Genomic DNA, 6,905 nt, shown 5'->3' with positions numbered 1-6,905 from the left:
GGGGTACCGCGCTGCTGGAGGTTTGCTCTCCAGCCATGCCGTCAAAGGTGAGAACCTACGAGTACAGGTTGGTGAGGGCGATTAGCTCTATTTTCGTGGACATGGATGAGACTGGTGGATTGTTGTCCGTGTTCAGTCCATCAAAGAGTGCTGAGATGAGATCATCGTCGTTGATCCTCTTTCCCGCTGCAGCAAGTTTGTCGACAAGGCCTCTCATCTTAGTGACATTTCGTTCTTCTTCATGCTCGACAGCTTATATTATTTATCGAATAATGTCAGCACGCGATTAGGGGGAACAATGTGAGGACTTCCTTACTTCCATTTGAGAGAAAAAACATAAATGTTTTTCTTTTCTCGACATTTTCTGTATAGAACATACTTGATTTACCAGTCTCCACAATGCTTCACAGCACGCGCAGCATAATGAATCGATAGAACAACTCAACATACAATCCTACACTTAGAAAGGCAAAATTTGGTGAACCAAAGGCACATGATCACAACCTCATATCCTACAGTGTTGTTGAGTCAAGAACACACAACATATGCTGGAGGTAGGCAATGTATGATGTATAAGTTCAGCACCTGCTATCAAGCTACTGGTCATAAGTCTAATTTATGGCATATTAGAAGCTGACATTTCAGTCGATCCATATGCGTAGCCACCAACCATTTGCCACTCCATCTTATAAGAACCAACCCTTCATATAAGTGTTCTTGTATTCTATCTCTTGGATATCTTAGCGTACCTAATCTTTAGCTCCAGATGGCCACAACATAAGCTGGTCATAATCAGCTATGCATTATAAGATATGGAGAAAAACGAAGCACTTCGATCTTGTCCATGCACACAAAAATCGAAGCACTTTGATCGTGTCCATGCACAGTGTGCATGGTCACGTGCACACATTTTTTTGGGAATAAGAGGCCTTGGGAAAACTTTGACTTTAGGGCTTGCAACTGATGCAACCACACACTTTTCTTCAGCGAAGGAGCGCTCCCGGGCAAGAATAAAATATAATTAATTAGTTCCCACACTGTTGCATCTTGAGAGACGAACTGGACAATCGTGTCAGTCAGAAGCACAGCCCGGTGGATGACGACGGCCGTGCGTGGATGGCGTTGATGAATTTGTCGCCATAATTAGTCATGATGAAGAGGTCGACTCGCTGCCTCGGAGGAGCCCGCGGTGGCACTGCCGATGAGGAAGATATCGCTCCGCTGTCTCGGATGATCCAGTGGTGGCGACTCGGAAGAGATCTCCGCGCGCGGGCGACCGCATGGAGCTTGTCGCGCTGTGCTGCCACAGGAAGAACTGGTCGCTCATGCCGCCATGAGACGAATTGGCTATACCATGCCTCCACAGGGGTCCCGTCTGCTCGCTCTGTGTGAGCCGTCGGCCGTTACCTAGGAGAAAAGGGAGGGGCTGTTTTTTTTAGCGTATCAGAAAAAAGAGCTGTAGAAAAACTTATTCTTTTATGAGTAACTAGCACAGTGGCCCGCTCGATGCGCGGGCTATAATTTTATATAGTTGTCTAATGAAAATTTGTGTGAAATCTATGTTGTCACTTTCATGACCCTGAATGTATGTTGAGAACCTATAAGTCATTATGCGCAATATCTTTTAGGAGATTACTGGGCGTACAAACTATAGTATTTTTCATCTTATCCATATGCATCCATCATACATGGAGCTTCACATTTTTGTTCTAAATAATATATTTTAAAGCAATTCCAAAGTTTTTATTCTATTTTTAGAGACTTTCTTTTATTTATTTTCAAGCTTATATTTTATTTTCATTATATTTTGTTATTTTGCCTTGTTAACAAAATTGTCGCAGCAACACGCGGGGCATCATCTAGTTAACACAATTGTAGTCGCTGAGCAATAATATTATTTTCCTCACATAGATCATCTTTTGAACCAAATGTGCATGCTGCTGCTTTACCACATCTCTCTCTCTCTCTCTCTCTCTCTCTCTCTCTCTCTCTCTCTCTCTCTCTCTCTCTCACGGGTCATATTGAACTATATATAGAATGCAAGAGAGGATCTATAGACATATCGTACTACTTTAGTTTATTTGTATCTATTGTAGAACATCCCAAAAAAATAATTTTAATAGCCAAGCATTTACTTTGTGCTAGCCTAAAAATATAGGTGTAAGCCTAAAGCACGCATATATACTGGGTGACAGAAGAAAAATGACAATAATTTAGGTTTGTATGCATCCACGATGCATACGCTGAGGGTAATAAAGCTTCCAATTTGTGTAAATTCATATGAGAATGTGCTAGTTGAAAATGATATTATTATATTGTAGGAGCATTTCCTACAAAAGATAACTTACAAATTAGGATACGTGTACCGAAATCCCTCCAGTACGTAGCTAAATTAGACTTGAATTTTCAGCGTAAAACTGGGAAATCCATGAAATGAATGGTTTTAAACACGCCGAGGCCACAACCATCCACCGATTCCTCTACTCGGCCACCTTCCTTACCATGCTTTGTAGCAGTAGCATTCTCTGTTCTACCAGTGGTTTGTATCTAGCAAAAAAAAATCTTGTTGTGACACAACAAATAAACTAATTTTATGAGACGAAAGTAGGATGTTGGCACACACACAGAGGCACTTGCGCCCAGCTGGACCTAAAGAAAAAAAATAGTGGATATTGTCACTTGAATTTTAGATAAAAAAAAGTGCTAAAGACTGACAGTTAATGTGTGATTGGAAAAAAAATCAGAATGATACTAATTTTTTTTATAATACAAATGAAAAAATAACATAGAGATACTTTGTTGTTAATTGTTAGAGAATAATGAAGCTTCTGTAGGAAAGACCATAAGATATTGATCTATTTGTAGTATTCAAATCTCACAAAATTAGATGACTATGCACAATATGAAAACATTATCACTTGGATCCAACATAAACCAAATTACCGAAGACCATGAATTCAATCTAAGATACTTAAGGTTGGAAAAAATAATTAACACTAAAAATCGCTCAAGTGAAATTAAAAATACAGTACAGATAATATGCTTAGAGTTGTTAGTTCTCAATTAATGAAACTTCCACAAAATTAGATCAGTATGGTAAAATATGGCGAAAGGTAAACCATGGACTGATATGAAACGTAAGTTGTCTACTTAAACAGGGAATCTTGGTTGACCATCACATCATTGTTTTTCTGTTGAAGTAGTAAAAATGATTGGAAAAAAAACTTAACCGAATTTAATCTAAAACAGTTAGCCTCGTGGAGGTGTGCATATGTAACATCCACGGGTCACACTCATATTACCACGAATTGCGTGAGTACAAATTATCTGTTTATTAACCATTTGACTAAAAAATTGGGTACCAAGTAAACAATCGGATATAGATACACCACTAAAACTTATGCCCTATCTTTCTCAGCTGAAGGGTTAAACAAATGGCACGGATGCTAGGATAAGCATGGCATATTGTAAGGTGATAAAAGTATTTTGGCAAAACTAAGGCCAGGATTAATTAAGATCCACTATCAAGCACGTAAACAAACATATGTTCGAAATATTACAAAGCAGGCAGTATTAGTCATGAGAACATAGAGTAGCCTCCGTTGTCATGGATATTGTGAGCAAGTGCACCGGATCTTTAGGAGGGCAACAACGTACCTTTGGACACCACATCGTTGCATGCATCATAATGACCCGACGCTACAGGATCGGCCTGCGCCTTATGAGAAAAACTACTCCAGCAAACGATTTTCACATATGTTTGCAGCCTCCTGATAAACACCAGTGGAGGGTTGAGTTGAAGAGAACAGGATGTACAATGAAGCGTAGATCTGCATATAGACGTCAGGGAAGGGACACTCGCGTGGCTGATAATAGGCTATAGGCCTCCTTATAATTGTTATATACGTTTAAAGGGATGAAGTGCAGGAAAACTTTAGCATCTTACCAATTAGAACTTACAACTGAATTTTATCAAATTCATAAAAACGCAAACTGAACAATACATTGACCAATTACTATCTAGCGGAGCAAAAAAATTAGATTTGCATGTAAGAAGCAACATATACTATATCATAACAGCGATTTATTATCCTATATACCAATAAAACTGAACTATTAATTAAAGACATACAAATCTAAAGATTGTATGCTATACTATACAGAAGTACGGGTGAGCAGTCAAAAGATGTTCTACCTGTCAAATGGAGGATGCAAGGAACCAATTGCTTTCATGGCTAGCTGTAAATTTACCAAAAATCTTGTGAGACCATAGGGGCAAAGAACCCGCGTAGATAATTTCCTAGAAGAGTAGTGCTTCTCTGTTTGCTAGTAACTGATTTCGAATGAATCTTGATACGATCCTGATGCACTTAGCAAGACAAAGAAAATTATGTTAATCTTCTGATCAAAGGCGCCGGAATCCTGATTGTACCCAATGGCCTTGTTGTGTTGTGCTCCTGCGAGGGCCCATTGCTCCTCTCAGGCCCCATCCCCGATTAGTTCAGCATGCGTGGGCAATGGCATCGTGATGTGGATCTCCAGCGTGGTGCCATAGATGTGACCGTCCCCAGGTCTGTGTGGATGAGCCGATGAACCATTCTGCCGTCAGCCATAGATTTGACTCCAACCTAGTTCACCTACGAAGATCCTGCTGGACAGATGACATTGATTGCTATGGCGACGGCGCAGCTTCCGACCAGTGCATGGGGAGACTCTAGCACCGCATCAGAGAAGCACTGGGACCGGATGGCCATCCGCGTCCTTATCAAAAACATAGTCGCCTTGCCTTCCCTGGTCTCCTACAAAAAACAAATTGATGCCTTGATAAAACGTCTAATTATCACAAACGTATTCTCCATCCGGCGAGAATACATCAGCCAGATCGAGGAAACCGCACCTGTGCGTTCTTCATCCGTCGAGAATACGTCGACCGGCCAGCAGTAGATTTGCTCCACTGATCGATGATTTGATGAAACAACGCCGCGTCTGTTATCCAACCAGCTAGAATACATCGGCCTGTTGTAGCTAGGTAACATCCGTAGAGATAGTTGTAGCTAACCTCCATTGGAATCAATCTAGCAGCCTCCTCCAAAGCTAGCTTATGTATTAATCAGTTCACGGCCAACGGAAAGCATAGGCGGCATCAGCGTGGCTCGGTGTTTGCGTGCTATTAGGGTTGTGCCATTGTGCGAGATGTACTGGGAGAGAGAAAGAAGGAAACTCTTCATCTTTTGTGATGAGATCGTGTGGAGATGGCCAAAACCAATTCAGTGATTTTCTATATAATATCATAAAGATCTAAGGCGGGTGCTAGGCGCCGGTGCGCCGGCCGAAACTTTCGGCCGGTCCACCCCCTACCGTTTGATTTAACAGCCCACAGTCGTCCGATCTTTTTATCCCCTAACCTTCGCACGCACACCAGCGCCTCCCCCACACAGAACGCTCGCCGTCGCTGGACTCCCCTATCCTTGCACACGAGGTGGCTAGTGTGTGCCCCCCATCTGATGCCGCTCCCCATGGACGGGCAGCCGCCGGTGCCCATCATCTGTCGTCGGGCGGCCACATCGGCGGTTCCAAATCATCGCAATATTTGTTACCATTGCTTCCAGCAAAATAAAATCATAGTTCCAGCAAAACAAAATGATGGTTCCAGCAAAAACACAAAAAATGGCATGGCACAAGAACAATGAAAAGGATCCAGAAAAGCAAAATAACATGCTTCCAACAAAAAACGAAAATGCTTCCAGCAAAAATACTTGCCGTTTCCAGCAAAGTCATGAATCGTCGTCACCGAGTAGTAGCAAAATAAATCGCTGCTTCCAGCAAAAAAATTGATGGTTCCAGCAATGGTGGCTCGTCGCCGCGGCCGTCGCAACATGACTGTTGCTGGTTCCAGCTTCCGTCATGCACGCGTACTCCGCCGTATGCAACAAAACCGACAGCCGGTTCCAGCAAATAGGCCTGCTGGTTCCAGCTTTCGTCATGTCCGCCATTGTAGTAGGTCAGCGTACGCCACAAATTGGGTGCCGGTTCCAGCAAATCGGCCTACTGGTTCCAGCATCGCACAACCACCATGGCAGCAGGCCTCCTTGCCAGTTCCAGCATGCTGCCATGCCGGTTCCAGCATCGCGTGATCACCGTGGCAGCACGCCTCCTTGCCGGTTCCAGCATGCTGCCATGCCGGTTCCAGCCCGTGGACGCAGCAGCTCCTCAGCCAACAATCTGCATCTCCGCATCTGGCGCAAAAAATCTCTCCCCCATCTCCGCCATTGCAGCTCCTGCCCTCCCGTCAGAGCTATGTCTTCCACCTTGAATCAGCGCCAATTAGAAGGTGGAGGTAACAGGAAGCTACTGGAGGCGACGAGAGAGGAAGGGAGCGTGTCCTGCCATTCACGTCAAAAAAAGAGGAAGGGAGCGTGTGGAAGAACATGGTAGAAAAATGTGTGGATGGGAAAGGATAAGGGAGAGAGGATAAGGGGGTGGAAGGCACTGGACACATGGGCCCGTGTTGGATACGTGCGCGCACGATCGAGAGCAATCGCAAGGCCCGTGTGCGTCCGGCGCGACGTTTCGGCCGGCGCACCGGGTGGAAACATTTCCCAAGATCTAATGGCCTGGGTTTTATTATCTATTATTAATTTAGCATTCACGATACTCCTTATCGATGGCATTGGTGGGTAATTTTCTATATAAAATCATAATAATCTAGTGGTTACGGTTTTTCCGTCTATTAAATTAATGGTCGGATGTTTTTGATTTTTGTGGTAATTTATTTCTTATTCTTTTTTTTTCTGGTGAACCCATCAAATACTTTTTATATATAAATAGATGCTACATGCATGGGGACTTCACGGGGGGTTTTACGGTCTAATTGAAAATTAATGGTTGTGATTTAGTTAATTAGG

At 43.1% G+C, this 6,905-nt stretch overlaps 1 long non-coding RNA gene across 3 annotated transcripts; it reads right to left on the bottom strand.

Moving 5' to 3' along the window:
- Positions 1-767: 767 nt before the first annotated feature.
- On the bottom strand, positions 768-6,411 carry LOC119312031. 3 transcript variants are annotated; one of them, XR_005151204.1, is made up of 4 exons: positions 4,898-6,411; positions 3,658-4,799; positions 2,349-2,649; positions 768-1,407 (listed from the first exon to the last, which is right to left on the bottom strand). It is a non-coding gene; the product is annotated as an uncharacterized LOC119312031 (long non-coding RNA). The 3 variants fall into 3 exon arrangements; XR_005151205.1 differs by having other exon boundaries at positions 2,349-3,770; positions 4,196-4,799; XR_005151203.1 differs by having other exon boundaries at positions 2,349-4,799.
- Positions 6,412-6,905: the final 494 nt, after the last annotated feature.

Source organism: Triticum dicoccoides, chromosome 5B, assembly GCF_002162155.2.
Source record: "Triticum dicoccoides isolate Atlit2015 ecotype Zavitan chromosome 5B, WEW_v2.0, whole genome shotgun sequence".
Taxonomy (NCBI): Eukaryota; Viridiplantae; Streptophyta; class Magnoliopsida; order Poales; family Poaceae; genus Triticum; species Triticum dicoccoides.
This window is presented reverse-complemented; position numbering and strand designations above follow the sequence as displayed.